Source organism: Pistacia vera, unplaced genomic scaffold (genome assembly GCF_008641045.1).
Source record: "Pistacia vera cultivar Batoury unplaced genomic scaffold, PisVer_v2 Contig384, whole genome shotgun sequence".
NCBI lineage: Eukaryota > Viridiplantae > Streptophyta > Magnoliopsida > Sapindales > Anacardiaceae > Pistacia > Pistacia vera.
The window spans coordinates 30,927-49,514 of NW_022196206.1; the positions used below are offsets into that span (position 1 = coordinate 30,927).

General features: G+C 33.8%; 1 pseudogene; it reads right to left on the reverse strand.

The window, feature by feature from the left end:
* Positions 1-8,964: 8,964 nt before the first annotated feature.
* LOC116140892 lies at positions 8,965-18,052 on the reverse strand (annotated as a pseudogene).
* Between the last annotated feature and the right edge of the window lie 536 nt (positions 18,053-18,588).

Here is an 18,588-nt window from a genome sequence, read left to right on the forward strand (position 1 = left end):
GTAGCAAAACCAACCATCTCATTGTTTCAACTCACCCATTTAGAGTTTTATATTACTCTTAGGTGAATCTTGGATATTTTGAAATTGATACAAAAGTTCAATTTTTTTCTTCGAAAGTTTGATGATTGGAAGGTTTGTCAAGTGGGTATTGGTTAAATTAAGTTAACTGTCTGGGATTGATGAGACTCTGGAAGCTCTAATGTGGTTTTGCAGCATGACGTTGGTGTGTTTTAGTAAGAGTTTTTGTTAAGAGAATTTGGGTATGAATTTTTGTTGTGAGGTAGTGTTTATGGGGTGAAAATACTTGCAGGGCTGTATGATTATGCAAGGAGTCAAAGAGGAAACTATTAATGCTGATGATGTATTAAAGCAATTGAAGAAATTGACTTCCTGAGTACGTTGGCCTCTTAAAGCTTCCTTGATGGTTAGTCAATATTGAGTTTAATTTCATCCATGCTTTCCATGCTAGTCATTTTGTATGTCTGAAAAGAGAAGAAATATTAGGATTTCTGGCCTATTTCAGTCCATGTTTATTTTGTGGTTGGATTTACTCATATATGATTTACTCTAGTTATCAGTGTTTAATAGAATGGTCAATGGAAAATGTAGGCAATTAAACAATGTTCAATCAAAAGAATGATTCTAGAGAATTCGCTGGAAGAAACTTGTTCTCAGACTTTTGTTGAATTATAATGTTAGACTATTTATTCTTCATTAGCGGCATTTATACATAACAAATTTGAAGAAAAGCTTCATAGTATTTGTAGAAAGGTTCCCTATTGCAATCATATGATTCTTCATGTTGATGTCTATACTTTATTCTTCTCAATATGTAAATGTGTGCATAAAAGAATATTATACACATAAACAATACTTGACAGTAATGGAACTATAGCTCTCACAATTCCCCTTATACCTTTCAATATGGTTTGCGAAGGGTTCCTTTTTTTCAGTTGGAAAGCATCCTGAGTTGGAAAAGAGGAATGTTTAGTTAAGAATAAACTTCAATTACCTTTTTCCTATTACTAGTTTAGGTGGTCTTTTCTTCAACACTTGTTCTACATCTTATCTTTTGATTTTCTTCTATTCTTTGTCCTGCATTCTGTATAGATTAAGATTAGTAGATATATTATGATTTAGAAAGGTATCAAGTGCCTTCTCCAGTGGCTATTATGCAAATTATCTAAGAGAATCAAGCTCAAGTGTTATCATCAGAAGGAAGAGATTTACAAGGGCTTTCATTTGGAAAATGGTTAACTTTTTCCTTGATGCAGCACTCTTAGCCGCCAGATTTTTTAATCATCTGTTATTCATAGTTTTCTTATGGATCACCCATTTCCTAGAATCTCATTACCTTTAATGGCTATAGGATTATTTTCTCTTCCTTTTGGAAAGATCAATCCTTTAACGAAGCCAAGTGTTGTATCTTTTCAAAGGAGGGGTAAGATTGAATCACTCCATCTTGTATCCTATTGTCCCAGAGTTTAGATTCAACAAATATCTGTACTTATCCATGTTGATCAGAAGTAACATTACTACCAAACCTTACAGTATTTGGGATTCACTTGCATTGGGGCCGTGTTTGTATTTATGGGAAATAGTGATAATAAGATGAAGAAGAAAATCAATCACCTTAAGTGAATAGGGAGAAAATAAGTTCACTATCTTCAAACAGAACCCGTATGAATACACTATCTGAAGAATGATTTTCAAACCTATTAGAAGAAGCCATATGTACCTTCTCCTAGGCAAATAGATTTTTCAGTATGTAACTACATAGGGAAAGAATGAGTAATTGAGAGATCAGAAAGAAGAAAATGTGTTTGAAGAAAGATTTTATTAACAATAAAGAGGAACATGCTTTGAAGGTTATTTTGAACAAGACTTTTTATTTTCTGGCTATTAGGTATGATCTTTTGAGAAAAGAATCAGATGACTGCATATATGCCTTGTAAATGAATAGTCTTCTCCAATATTTATGAAACAGATTGTAGGCAACAAAGATATTTGTGAATATCGGCGTAAAATTTGCTACAAAAGGCAAATATAATCAGCACCAGTTGTACGAAGAAGGCATTGCAAAAGAACAATAAGGGGGGACAGGTTATGTTGGAGTTAAAATTTTGTGTATATGACAAATAGTTGGTATCTGTATGTATCTTTTCTAATGAATGATGAGTAGTAAGCGGATAAATTGTCCATGTCAACAAGTCACTAAAACGTATAGCGTGTAAAAGTCAATATGTTAGCTATTAGAGGGCCTTCCATCCAAATTGGTGGTCTATAAATATTCCTAAGTGTGAAAAATAAAGCATATGACCGTTTCCAATTTTTTTGCAAATTTAAATATTGGTTTCTTCCACAGATTTTGTAAAACTTTTTTTTTTTTTTTTTTTGGCTGAATTTTCTTAAGCTTCCTTCATTTTCTCTCTAGGCCATACTATTAAATCTAATAAAATAACAAAGATCTGTTCATATAGAATATTTGGCCATTAGAGTGCTTTGAATTATCTTAGAGCCCCTACAAAGTTATAATCTCTCAAAGATATCATTGAAGAAAGTAATTGATCTTTGATTTCACTCGTCATACTTATATGTGGTTTAAGCACTTAAGGTGTGAAAATCAATTATTATGATTTATTTTACGAAATTGAAGAAGTAACTACCTTTTTTCTGTCTTTTAAAGTGAATATTGTAGGTACCTGTTATCCTTTTGTTTACGTGCTTGCACCACTTGCCACAATGGTTGTGATTAGATATGATAAGATATCTACCATTGATCACATTATTTCGGGAAATCAAGTAGTGTCCAAAGTATACATTTGGTCTCTGATCTATGTCATAATCATTAATGGAGTTGTCAATAGAAGTGTATATTGAAAACAATTTGTTTACGCTAGCCTTGGTCATTTTTAAAAGGACAGGAACTTGCTTTCTATGTTTTTAATTTGAAAAACTTATTCTGAGAACCGGTCGAAGATGAGGTGTAACTAATACGGTGGTTCCAAGAACTTTATCCAGACAAAAAAGAAAAGGTATTTTATATGATTACCCTATACAAATATACAGCTTTGTTTTCTTGTTATATATTTTATTTAATTTATGGTCAATGACGATATGAACTGTTAAGGGCCACCAACTTGGGGAATCTGTCGGTCCTATACAATTATTTCATGACACATTGGAGCGTCGAGAAATGGTGGATTAATGAACAAGCAAGAGAGCTATATGTAAGTTGATCATTTTTCAATTATCGATATATGAAATATCTTACCATTTAATTGGGTATAATGTATTGTTTTTCGTGACTGTTCCATACTGCCATGCTTTATTGTTTTAATTTGAGTCTCATTGCATTTCTCTGTCATCTTTTGATCACCTGTACTATGTTGCTGCTTGTGCATTTGTTTGATATTGGCATTTAGTTTTTTTGAGGGTTACCAAAATTTTATAACTTTGCTATGGTTTGCTATTGATATGTTACAAACATTGCAGGATAAGCGAATTTAACTTGTCTTATATGTTTTCTCTTGATTGAACTAACAGTTTGTATTTTTTAAAGCTGAAAGTTGGAGTTTCTTCTAGTAGGAAAACCTGTTTCATGGTTTATAATATGTTTGGATTGAACTTAACAGTTTGGATTTAATGATGTAGTATTATTATTGTTGAATATATAATCTGAATGTCGTATCGCTGAACTTGGACGGATGATATTAGATTTTTTTTTTCCCCTATATTTTTTTTTGTGTGTGTATGAAATCTTCCTCCATGGAATGAGAATCAGCTTGATGAAACCACTAAATCAGAAGATTTAAAATTGGGACATCATCTGTGAAATGATTTTGTTTTTTCAAAATATTTAGTTTCATGATCGCTGAAGTCATGTATGGGAAATGGGAAATGCATATGTACAGATTATACACTTGATGAGTAGTACAGATTTAAACACTTTGAAAATGGGAAATGCATATGTACAAATTTAACATATCGCTTTGTGTTTGCCTCTTGCAGAATTAAAACACAGATTTATAAATATGCCTCTTGCAGAATTATGATATTTAGAAAATGCAACAGCCCTTATCTTTCCAATTACTTAGCATGTTTATGCATGGATATGTGAATGTAAATCTGTTGCTTATATGTGTATAAGAAAAACTTTATATCAGAATTTGCCTTTTAGTATTAGATTGATAATGTTTGAGATACTTGCTTCTCTACTCCATCAAATTTATTTTTGAAAGGTGTTGTAGTATTCTTTTATGTTGCTATTTGGTTTGTTGGTTGACTTATTGATTATGCATTCAATTGATGGTAGGAAAAAATGATAGAGCTATAAGAGGAAACACAAGCAGGAGAAAGTGAAAAAACAGAAGTTGAGATATGTGAGGAAGTTCGGGTAAAGCTTCCGGATTTAACCAGAATTTTGCATTTTCACAGATTGAGCATCAATCCACTATAGCAGAAGTAGAGTTAAGGTGCATTGTGCAGCAAGAAGAAAATAAGATTAAACAGTTGGAAGACTAGCTCATCTTATTTGATCAACAAAAAGAGAAAATAAAAAGCCTTGAACACCAACAATTTGTCCTGTTGGAGATGATGAAGCAGTAACTATAGCCCTTGAACTACAGCAGTCTGATAAAGCTCTAACTTGACAGCGCTTGCCATCTTCAACTGATGAAGACTCGTCCTCATCAGCTATAGCTATTTCAAATACCGCAACTGGTGACAGTTGACATGCTAATGGTATTAATGGTTATTTTTTTGTTGTATGGACAGTAGATATTTTGACATGAGGGTAGAACCATCTTCTTAGGATTGTTTGCATATATGTGTTAGATGGTGTACATGGGGTGGGCATTTTTTGTTAGTTATGCACAGATAGATAGGTAGTAGGGAAAATGTGGGTGCATGCTGTTCTTTTGGGTTATGCACATGTGATAGTGCATTTTGGATTTTTATTGCTCATCATGCATAAAAATCTATGTATGGACTATATATATATGTGTGAAAATATGATATTTGATTTAGTGATCAGATTTTTATATTGTGTTCATTATTTTGTTTATGTTGAATGTATAATGTAGGTCAATACGAAATGCTCTAAAAAAAAACACATTCTGCAACTAATTTTTTAGTAACAACAAGTCATTTAGCATAATTGTATTCTGCTGAAGGTCAATATGAAATGCTCTAAAAAAACACATTCTACAACTAATGTTTTAGTACCAAAAAGTAATTTAGTATAATTGCTTCCATATTCAGAGTCTAAAAAATAGTCGCGAAAACCTTTTGGATTTTACATTCAACGTCTAAAATGATTACAATTAACCACTAAATTGTAGTCATTCATATTTAGTGTCTAAAAAATAGTCGCGAAAACCTTTGAGATTTCACATTCAGCGTCTAAAATGATTATAATTAATCACTAAATTGTAGTCACCAAACGATACATTCGTCTAATAAAATAGTCGCAAAAACTTATTGGATTCCACAGTCAGTGTCTAAAATGACTATAATTAATCATTAAATTTTGGTCACTAAAAGATACATTCGGCCACTAATAAAATAGTCACAAAAACTTATTGAATTCCACATTCAGTATCTAAAATGGCTATAATTAACTACTAAATTTTGGTCATTAAAAAATACATTCGGCCACTAATAAAATAGTCGCAAAAACTTATTGGATTCTACATTCAGCGTCTAAAATAACTATAATTAATTACTAAATTTTGGTCACCAAAAAATATATTCGACCACTAATAAAATAGTAGCGAAAACCGTTTGGATTCTATATTCAGCGTCTAAAAGTATTATAATTAACCACTAAATTTTAGTCATAAAAAGATATATTCGTCGACTAATAAAATAGTTATGAAACCTGTTATGAAATTACCCTTACACCTTTGGCGTCTAATTTTTGTGGGATTCGCGACAAATTATTAGACACTAAAACGTACATTTTGCAACTAATTGATTAGTCGCTATACAATTTTATCAAGTTACCCTTAAACTTTTAGCATTTAAGTTGGGAGACTAATTTGACTAGCATTTAGCGACTATTTTGCTAATCGCAAAAAAAAACTTTTCCTGTCTAAACCAAAATTTAGACGTGCTATGAATCTACGATCAGCCTACTACAACTAAGGGGCAACTACCAAATTTAGACGCTAAAAATGGCTTAGCATCTAAATGTGACTTTCTGCGTCTAATTTTGCTAAACGCAGAATGCCAGTATTCTTGTAGTGATTCTTCAAGTCATTTTGAATTTTTAACTCTTCAATTAATATTCAATTTTTCATAGTCTCAACTAGGCCTTGGTAAAAGGAGTTGTCACGTCCATATACTAACTTGTGTGAGAACATGAAGAAAGTTCATAAATATTTTAATCTTTGATCTTTTAGTTTAGGTTCAACGATTCACATTGCATGAAGAAAAAATTAAAGGGGTTTGAATCAACTTTAATTCTGACTCTTTACTAGGAGCACGAAAATTAGCTTTAACAACGAAAATGGTCACTGCATGCAACTGAATTGGGGGTTATTATCTCAATTCTAGTAATTTTTATTAAGGTATAAATTGTCAAAACAAAAAATATTTGAAAGTGCGGGATACTAATCAATTTGATGGGGCTAAAAATCACTTCTCATATATAATAGCATAAGAAACTTGGTTAGCAAATTATCAATGTAAATCCAATGTTTATCATCATAGAACAAACAAGACATATAAAACCCATCTGCATTTTCATTATAACTATGGGGAAGATGAACCATAACATACAATTTATCGAAGGGAAATACAAAATATTGTCCTAGAGCTATGTACTATGTTTATCACTATGCATGTGGATCAAGCTATGTACTATGTTTATCTGTGAATTCACATACAATTTATGACACTTCTTATCACACATGTGAATTCACTATGGATGTGGGTCAAGCTATGTACTATGTTTATCTATTTTATAAGCTGCTTTTTTTTTTTTTTTTTCGTTTAGTTTAAAAAATGTTGTATTACTAGAAATATTATATTATGGAATGATAGATTACTTTAAAGATTACTGAAAATGTTTAGATTAATGTGTTTGGTTAGGTTGACATATATTGATGGGTATATTATATAGATTACTAAATTGCCCTTCTATTTTAATATTATTGTATTTTTATAATTATTTTAGATTATTTTTAACCCCTTACTTTTATTAATTTAGCTAAACACCGCCATATTAAAAGTTTAAAAATTAACTAAAGCACTATAGCCACCCAAGAGGACAGTTGGCCGTTGGTCACCACCATTGAACTATAGTTAACAATTGTCGAAACGATGCACTATCAGCGAGATCTAGTTGATATAGCCATTTTTTCCCAAATCCATGGTGGATCTACGTTAAGAATTTAGTTGTTAACAACTGTTAGATTCTAGCCGTTGATGGCCAAATCTCTTGCCATCGTTAACGGCTAAAATCTGGTCATCAATGAAGGCCAGACCTATGGTGGATCTGGCCATTTCAACTGGCTAACTAGCCATGTGCCATTTCGAAGATGTCGATCGGTAGTGGCCGCTAGAGGCAATGACGGTGGCCGGGGTGGGGGTCTTGGGTAGCCTATAATTTGTTTTAAATACATATTAGTATATTACCACATATATAATAAATAATAATTACTAATAATTTTGAAAGGTTATCGAAATCTTATATATTACTTGACAACTAAACGTGGTAATTTAAGTAATATAAAATAACATTACCCTAATAATAGGGGTAAGTAATATAAAATAACATTACCTTAATAATAGGGGATAACACCCAACCAAATGCCCCTTTCGCGTTTTCTCATTTGACATAGTGGAAATGGAGCATACTTCACCTAATCTTCTAAAAGTAGTGAAGTCTTCTAGTCAATCAAAGTGATTTTGATGAAGATGAGAGCGTAGGGGACAAAGTTGATGGTAAAGGTAATAATGAAAGTGGTTGGCAATGTCATATATTGCTTTTCAGAAGACTTGCTTTAATATAATGAAAAAGTATATTCTGAAAGAGTGCTGCTAGATATACAAAGTTCGGATCCCAACTGATATGGTTATCAATGTGTTAACGCTATATTAGTTCTAGGAAACGTAATATCACACTATAAAATCCTACACTTAATGTGAAGCTGAGACACATTATTGGCCACATCAGTTGGATTCTAAAATTGAGATCCCAACTATATATATATATATCGTATTATTGTTTCTAGAATTACCAATATTTATATATTGGCGTTGAGCTACTCATTTTTATGACTTCCAAGTACAAGTGTGAATGCATGGTGGTTGCAGCTATGTAATATGCTTAATTTTTCAAGCATTTTTGTGTTTTCTCATTGGACCTAATTCATGGAGCAAACTAGCTTCACCTAAACTTCAAAAAAAGGAATAAAATCTTCTAATCAAGCAACAAAGTGATTTTGACGATGATGATCAAAGGAATCTCTATGAAAACTAAGAAAAACAAACTCACATAGTTGAAAGTGAGTTCTAAAGGAAAAATGTATCAGACCCAATTTTTCTTGGCTCCAGTTAAATATGAAATGGCATAAGCATAAAAAATTAACTCAAAAGAAGTGATAAATGAAACACCAGTATTTTAGGTAATTAATTTCAGCCAGTATGCGAACACCAAATGCATGTATATCGGCTTATTGTGTGTTCAGGAAGATCCATTATATATTGGATTGACCTCTTTTCTGCAGCATCCTCATTTTTTTAAGATCCGAACTTGGACCTTTCACTAACAAGAGTTAATTCCTATGTGCAAGAGTAGAGAAGGAAAAAAAAAAAAAAAACTCTCTCTCAATCTCTTATCAACTTTCACATGCAAAAAGCTGAGAGTTCAAACCATATAATATATGACACAAAAATAGTTTACACTGATACTTGGCGAAGTATATAACTGCATTTACAGGTTTCAATCCTCAAAGATATAATTTCCATCTTCAAACATTATCGAGGGTCAAGTTCAGTAATTGAAGCCTCATTCAACGAAAATAGAGCATCATTTTCACTGTAATCCAACATAGAAGATTCTGAATAATCCAGATCCGAGCTAGATTGCATAAAAAATGCAGGTTTTGAGGGTATTGGGAGAGACTGAGAGTGGCTAGTCAACATAAGAACAACCGAAGCCATTGTAGGTCTATTGGCTACTTTCTTGTACACAAAGCAGCCCAATGTGGATGCATCTTATCATTTCACCGCTAGAACAACCCCTCAGACTGGAGTCTATCATATTTAAAGCTGTCCCTCTAGTCCAGTTGCTCCATGCCTGCAAAGATTTAACAATGATTTTATGGCCATTGATACTGAGTTTCACCCATTAGGGGAATGAAATCATATTTAATGACTTAATAATTTTTTACTTACATAGGTTAGTAAATCTTGTGGTTTCTCTTCGTTAGGAAAACAACTATTTTGTTGACCACTAATGATTTCCAAGACGAACACACCAAAGCTAAAAACATCAGATTTAGTTGAGAAGTGTCCATGTTTTATATACTCTGGAGCCATATATCCGCTGAAAATGGCCATTGATGGGTTAGATTTTATTTAGCAAGGTCTACCTTATAATTCTTATATATAATTACAAGGTGCCAACAATTCTACTTGTATTGGCTTGAGTTTGATCCATTTCGAACAATCTTGCCATTCCAAAATCTGCAATTTTAGGAATCATATTGGCATCTAGAAGAATATTACTAGCTTTGAGGTCACGGTGACCCGTAACCTTGAATCTTCATGAAGATAAAGCAATCCTCGTGCTATACCCCTAATGATTTTGTATCATGTTTCCCAATCCAACGATGTGCGTTTTGTGGTATCTACAAGTTAACAAAAGCCATAGGAAAGTATAGACAGTTTCTAGTCAAGAATAAGCTACAAGATTGTTAGAAACCAAAGCAAAAAATTAGTGCAACCTTACCAAATATGAAGTTGTCTAGACTTGAATTGGGCACTAACTCATAGATTAGAAGCCTTTCATTTCCTTTCATACAGAAACCTAGAAGTCTAACAAGATTCCTATGAAGAAGCTTTGCCACCAAAATGACCTCATTTTTTAATTCTAATTCTCTTTGGCTAGAATTTCTTGACAATCTCTTAACAGCTATATCCTGTCCATCAATGATCAAACGCTGTCGTTCTGCAATTTAAGTGGCAACCAAAAATGCTGTCATTTTTATAGTTTAAATGTTAAACAAAAACTGTGTCGTTTTTTACCAGTTTCCTTTCTTCTCTGATTTAGTAAAGTTTAGCTGAAACTTCTCTGCATATTTAAAGAGAAGTCAGCTGTATTTCGTGTAACTTTCAATCAATAGAGAAAGCCCATTTTCTTCTCAAATCTTCATTTTAAGCTTCAAACACTTTCAATCTCAAAATTCCACACGGTATCAGAGCTTTGACAAACGTCAATGGCTGAAATCGATCCTCTTAAGTCCATTAACACTGACAAGATGCTGAATAACTTCAACAATTCTAGTAACTTTGATTCGATTGTGTTCACATCCAATCTACAAGTAATTAACCCTAAGCTCACCATCGACAACTACCGATTCTGGAGATCGCAAGTTCTGTTTGCCGTGGGTGCTCATGCATTGGAAGATCACTTGATAAGTATTGTTCCTTGTCCTCTACCGCTTATTTTTGTTGAGAAAGATAATGCTGGAACTATTGGTGAAACTATAGACAAGGAAAATATAGTTATGGAAGAAATTAATCCAGCTTATATTGTTTGGAAACGTACTAATAAATTCTTGGTTAGTTGGCTGTTAGCTTCAATTTCAGAAAGTATGTTTGGTCATGTCTCTAAATGTCGTTATTCAAGTGAAATATGGTTTGTATTAGAGAATGAATTTGAAATAGATTCTAAGGCTAGAGCTTTGCACTTAAAGAACTTGCTGCAAACTACTCATAAGAAGGACTTAAGCATAAATAGTTACTTCAAGAAAATGAAGGAGATTGCAGACAGTTTATCTGCTAGTGGACAGTCCATATCAGATGAGGATCTTCTTCAATATGTCTTAGATGGTCTTGGCCCTAAGTATGATGCTGCTGTTGTGAATTTAACCTCACGAATTGAGTCTAAAGTGGATTCTGTCTCTTTATAAGAAGCAAGGTCTTTGCTGCAAAAATATGAAATAAGGCTGGAAAAATCTATTACTTTGGACTTCTCAAACAGCTAAGCTAACTTAGCTACTGCAGTAATTGGAAATCAGCTAACATTAGTTGTGAAACATGAGAATGTTCCAATGTTTAACGGCTCTACATTGAATGCTCTGCATATTTTACAGAGTCAACAACCACACTCCACTTATCCTGTTCCTGTAAACTTAGTCTCTCAATTCAATTCTCAAAATGCTTCAATACAGCAGCCTAGTGGTCAAACTGATATGTCCTGGAATGCTTACAGACCTGCTATGTTTAATAAATTTGGTAGAGGTAGAGGTAGGTTCAACAATAGAGGTAGACCTATTTGTCAAATGTGTAGTAAACGAGGACATACTACGATCCAATATTACCATAGATATGACTTAGCCTATTCTGGAGGATTTCAGTCAGGAATGTTTCTGTCTCAGTCACAGTTTAGCGATGGGCACTATCAAACTGGAAATTCCCAATTTGCAAGGCCAAGTTCTTATCAATATGCATTTTCATAATTTAATCCTAGTTCCTATAGAAATTCAAGACACTCTGGACAATTTAATTCTGGCTCTTATGGAAGCTCTGGATATTCTGGTCCTATTGGTCTTCCAAGTCAGTAGATATCATCTGGTCCTATTGGTCTCCCAAGTCAATAGATGATGTCTGGATCACAAGCTCATTTTGCTGTAATTCAGTCCTCACCAGGCTCACAAGCACACTTTGCTGTGCAGTCCCAATAGTTTCCTATTTTACCTACACAACAGTACCCAAATATGCCTCCACAACACTACCCAAATATGTCAACTTCCCTTGCAAACTTAGCAACACCTACTAATCCCATCTGGTACATGGATTCAGGTTGTTGAGTTTAATTCTAATTGTTGTGTTGTGAAGGACAAAATTTCCAGGACTATGCTACTACAAGGAGATCTTAAAGAAGGGCTATATTGGCTAATGCTACCTTCTAGTATGTCCATTCAACCCTCACTTTCCTCACAAGTCAAACCTCCAAATTTACCTTCTGTTAAATGTGCATTGTCTAAACAGATTCAGCATTCAGTAAAAAAACCTTTGGGGTCAGCATTGTTAGAGAAGTCAAAATCTGTAATGTTTGATGTCAATACCATATATAATAATGCAATTGCTTGTGTTGAATCTTCTTGCAATAAAAATAAAACTCCAGTTTCAGTTGCAAATATCTCAGTACCTGTTGAAAATTCCAAGATTGATAGTTCTAATGAATGTTAGCAACATAATTTATCTGATAAACATGATCTGTCTGATGCTGTGTTTTCTAATGTTGTGTTTTCTGATGCTGATTTGCTTAATTCTGCTCCTATTATTCCATAAAATATTAGTCAAGTGTCTTTAGATAGCTCATCTCCTCATGCTGAAGCACTTGTTACTACAAACACTAATATTAATTCATTGATTTGGCATCAAATACTAGGTCATCCTCATAGTAAAGTTTACAATTAAATCATGCATCAAACTAATTTTCAATTAGGAAAATTACATCCTGTTGAGTTCTGTGATGCTTGTCAATTAGGAAAGATGCATCACACTAGCTTTCCCAAATCACATTCTAGAGCCAATTTTCCTTTTGAACTCATCCATAGTGACATATGGGGTCTTGCACCTATTGCCTCAACTGAAGGTTTTAGATACTATGTGCAATTCTTAGATGACTTTAGTAGGTATATTTGGCTATTTCCCCTTAGAACTAAGGCTGAGGTTAGGTCTATATTTATCAAATTTCATCATTTAGCCGAAAGACAATTTGGTTATAAGCTTAAGTGTATTCAATCTGATTAAGGAGGTGAGTATAAGGGATTATTGCCATATCTAACTAGTGAAGGAATTCAGTTTAGATATTCTTGTGCTTATGTACATCAACAAAATAGAAGAAGTGAAATAAAGCATAGGCATGTTGTAGAAACAGGTTTGACACAATTAGCCCATGCATCTATGCCTTTAAATTTCTGGTGGCTTTCTTTTGAGACTGTAGTCTACTTAATAAATAGAATGCCTACTGATGTACTACAACATACATCTCTTTATCAGCTATTGTTTAAATTTCCTCCTGTGTATGATACCTTGAAGGTCTTTGGTTGTGCTTGTTTTCCTTTCCTAAGGGTTTTTAATAAACATAAGTTTAGTTTCCATTCAAGTAAGTGTGTTTTTGTTAGATACAGTTTGATGCATAAGGGTTACAAATGTCTTAGCTCAGATGGTCGAATCTTTATCACTCCTAGTGTTAGGTTTAATGAGCATGAATTTCCTTTTTCTTCTAGTTTCACCACTGTGAAATCTGTTCAGCCCTCTTCATCTGAGTTCCCTTCCCCTGCATCTACATTTTTCCCTTTCATTTCCATCCATAATTCTACTAGCTCAGCTAGCTTTGGTTCTCCTGGAGTAGCCTATCCTTCAAATGATTCTCCTCTAACAAGTGGTAAGGATTTACTCTTCTCCCCATCTATTATTCCTGTAATTCATCAATCCCCATCATCCAGTATATTTCCACCATCAAATACATTGCCTATACCATCATCTAGTACTTCTCTACCATCAAATACACTGCCTGTACCTATATCATCATCTAGTGCATCTCCACCATAAAAAACACTGCCTATACCATCATCTAGTACTTCTCTACCATCAAATACACTGCCTGTACCTATATCATCATCTAGTGCATCTCCACCATAAAAAACACTGCCTGGTACTATCACAGTAGACTTAACAACTTCACAACTTCCTAATCATTCAACAACTCCACACAACTTTCATAACACTGAATCAGCCTTATACAGTTCTCAAAAACCAGAATCAGTCATACACAATTTCAAAGAAAGACAGAACCAATCATACACAATTCTCATAGAAAAACTGAACCATTATGTTCCATTGAAATTGATCTGAACCTGTCCAAGTTTGCTGCCATTCCAAGCTCTTCATAGGTTTCCATAAACACTTATCCTATGGTTACAAGAAGCAAATCTATTGCTGTTTTTCCCAAAACAACATTACTAGTTGCTGCCTCTATAATACCTGAACCCAACACTGTCCAAGAAGCCTTATCTAGTCTTGAGTGGAAGTCAACTATGCAAGTAAAGCATGATGCTCTAATTGCCAACCAAACCTGGTCTCTTGTCCCTTTTTCTTCGGAAATGAATGTTGTATGAAATAAGTGGGTCTTTAGGACAAAGTTCAATGCCGATGGGTCACTGCAAAAGTATAAAGCAAGGCTTGTAGCCAAAGGTTTTCAACAAACCCCTCGCCTTGACTATTTTAAAACCTTTAGTCCAGTAATTAAGCCTTCCACAATACGGATTATTCTTACCTTGGCAGTGACAAACAATTGGGATATCCAGCAGGTGGATGTAAACAATGCCTTTCTCAATAGCACACTAAATGAAGTGGTTTGCATGACTCAACCTGTTGGTTTTGAAGATACTACACAACCCACTTTAGTTTGCAAGTTAAACAAAGCCCTCTATGGACTTAAGCAGGCTCCAAGGGCTTGTTTGACAAGCTTAAACAAGCTCTTCTACAGAAAGGCTTCGTTAATTTTGTATCAGATTCAAGCCTATTCATCCTGCATCAAAATGGTCAAGTCATTTACGTTTTAGTTTATGTTGATGACATATTGTTAACCGGTTCAGATTTTTCCTACATAAAACAGTTGGTCCAGGAGCTTAATGACCAATTTGCACTCAAAACACTTGGCTCAATCCATTATTTTTTAGGATTGGAAGCAACAAGGACAGCCACTGGTTTACATTTAAAACAGTCCAAATATGCTAATGATTTACTTGCCAAGACAAATATGTTAGATGCTAATGCATGTGCTACTCCTATGGCTACTAGTGCAAGACTATTTTCAGGCGATAGTGATCTGTTTTCTAATCCCAGCCTGTTCAGGAGTACTGTAGGAGCTTTACAGTATTTGACTTTAATTAGACTAGATTTGAGCTTTACAGTTAATAAGTTAAGTCAATTCTTACAAGCTCCTACTACCCTTCATTGGCAAGCTTGTAAAAGAGTCCTGCGATATATTCAAGGTACTAAAGATCATGGGCTGAAAATCACTCCTGCTGTCTCTCTTCAAATTGAGTGTTATGCTAATGCTGATTTGGGGAAGTAATATAGAAGATAGAAGGTCAACCAATGGGTATTGTGTGTTCCTAGGTCCTAACTTAATCCAATGGAGCTCTAGAAAACAAAAAGTAGTGGCTCTTTCCTCTACTAAAGCAGAGTATAGGGCACTTACACACACAACTACTGAAATTGCTTGGCTGAATAGTGTGTTTATTGAATTAGGACTGTCCTTCAACGAAACTCAAGTTATATGGCGTGACAATGTGAGTGCTAGAGCCTTGGCCTGAAATCCTATTTTTCATGCTCGTACCAAACACATAGAAATTGACACTCACTATATTCGTGAACAAGTATTGGCTAATTAGGTTGCTGTTCAATATGTACCTTCTAAGTTGCAAATTGCTGACATACTCACTAAGCCTCTTCCTGCTGCTCAATTTGAAGAATTAAAAGCAAAGCTGACTGTTAAATCTGACTGAATTTGTTGCAGTAAAATGTTGAAGTATTAGTAGTAGTGAATGAATCTACTGTAGTAAAATGTTGGCAGTAGTGACTGAATCTACTGCAGCAAAATTTTAGTTGAATAAAGCAGTGGTTAAAGCTACTGCTGTCTGAAATAGTGAAATAGTGAAGTAGTGTTTTGTTTATGTTGGCTGTATGTTTGTTCATGTTGGCAGCATTGTGTGTTGGTTAATTGTTGTGATAAAGATACTACTATCTAAAGCAGTATAGTAGTGATTGATGCATTATGGTATTATGCAGTTCGTTAGTTATTGTGTTGTAGCTATTGGTAGCAAAAGCAGTGAAGTAATGAAGCAGTGATTAATTCTGATGGCAGTAGTGATTGATGCATTATGGCATTTGGAAGTTGGTTAGTTATTGTGTTGCAGCTATTGTTGGCAAAAAGCAATGAAGTAGTGAAGCAGTGATTAATTCTGATGGCATTTTGTGATGGATCAATGAGATGTTTTGTTTTTTTTTTTTACTCTAAATTTGTTGTTTTTAGTTCTAGAGGTTGTTGTTATGAAGCGTGAAGGTTGTTGTTCTGAAGCAATTGTTATTAACATTTACTATGAAGTTGTTGTTTTTAGTTCTGAAGGTTGTTGTTCTGAAGCGTGAAGGTTGTTGTTCTGAAGCTGTTATCATCAACATTTACTCTAAAGTTGTTGTTTTTAGTTCTAAAGTTATGAAGGTTGTTGCTTTGAAGCTGTTGTCATTAACATTTACTCTGAAGTTGTTTTTTTTTTTAGTTCTAAAGTTCTGAAGGTTGTTGCTCTGAAGCTATTGGCATTGGCATTTTTTGATTAGTTTCTACTCTAAAATTGCTACTCTAAAGCTATTGGCATTGGCATTTTGTGATCAGTTTCTACTCTAAAATTGTTACTCTGAAGTTTTTTTGTTTTCATTCTGATCATTCAAAAGAAGAAGATTCTATGTTGCAGAAAACTTGAAATATCTGCAGACTTTATGTTTCGACATTTGATAGATTTTGAGTTTCAGAAGATTCCATGTTGAAGCAAACTTGAGAATATCTGTAGATTTTATGTTTCAGCAGTTGACAAGATTCTATGTTGCAGCAAACTTGAGAATATCTGCAGATTTTATGTTTCAGCATTTGACAAGATTCTATGTTGCAGCAAAATTGAGAATATCTGCAGATTTTATGTTTCAGCATTTGACAGATTTTGAGTTTCAGAGTTTTGTGAGGTTCAAAGCAGAATTTATAAGCAGTGGAATTTGAGCTTCAAGTTTATTTAGCCTGAGCAGAATGTTAGCTACAAGTTGAATTGGCAAGCTGGAGCTACGAAGTAGTTCAACTTGAGGGGGGCTGTTAGCAAGATAAAAGCATGATCAAACGCTGTCGTTTTGAAATTTAAGTGGCAACCAAAAACGCTGTCATTTTTACAGTTTAAATGTTAAACAAAAACTGTGTCGTTTTTTACCAGTTTCCTTTCTTCTCTGATTTAGTAAGGTATAGCGGAAACTTCTTTGCATATTTAAAGGGAAGTCAACTGTATTTCGTGTAACTTTCAATCAATAGAGAAAGTCCATTTTCTTCTCAGATCTTCATTTTAAGCTTCAAACACTTTCAATCTCAAAATTCCACAAAGAAGCCTACCCTGAAATTGAATTTGAGAAAAATGATTGCAACAACATTCAAGTTATTCTGAACTTACAATTTAACTGATTTTAGCTAACAATTGATATTCACTTTGGTAATGAATACTTGATATTAATACCTTATAGACAACACCGAATCCCCCTTGTCCCAGCTTACTATCAATCGAAAAGTCATTTGTTGCAGCTTTGATAGTGCTGAAGTTAAATTGCAAGGGATCCACATTATCAATTTCACAAAAACCTAAAAAGATCCGAGTAAGAGATTAGAACTCAAAAAGAAAATTAGTTTCAGCTCATATAGCAGAGTAAATTGTGACAGCAGAAAGAGTATAATTAACCATCTGCCTCCTCCTCACTTCCTATCGCCTGCTTTGTCTTCCTTCTTTGTAAAAGGACAAAAATGAAGGCAACAAGGGCTAAAAAAATAACCACTACCGAAGGAACAATTATTATAACAATCCTAGATTTAAAGCCTCGTTTCTCTGCATGCACAAAGCAGAAAAATGTGTACATAGTCAACACATGATGACATTAATTGGCATATTTTGGGGTAAATCTTGATCTTATATGAACTTTTACTCGAACATAGCAACAACAAATAGGTGAATCATTACAATCCACCCCCTTAGATCCAAGGGTCACCTGTCGCCATCTATTGAAGTTTGAATCCTTTTGGTAGAAGAAGGTTTTCAACACCATCCCTAGTGGGTGCTATTAAGAAATATGGGTTATTTTGTTTTATTGTTTATTAAGGGTAGATTTGTCTTTTCATTATTTTCTTTGTTTAGCCTATATATATATCTTTGTATTTAGGTTAAATGATACTTTTATATTCAATTGAATTGTGCAGTATCAATGAAACCCTAGCCTCCTTTTTTTATTATTTCTTTGGATTGTTTAACATGGTATCAGAGCAAAGTTTTATGGGATGAGGCTTAATTTTAAACACAGCTTGCGTGGATCCAACTGAAATTTTTGGAGAGGGTATTCGTTCAGTTTCTACAACCTGATATTTCGTTGGTATTCATTCAATTTCGGCAATTTGTATTTCGTTGGTATTTGTTCAATTTCGGCAATCTGGTATTTCGCTTTCCTTAGCATTCTAGTTTTCTTTGCTTTTTTAATATGGCTATTGAAAGAGACGATTCGCTTCAGTCTGTAAGTGTGAGGTTAGATGACAAGAATTAT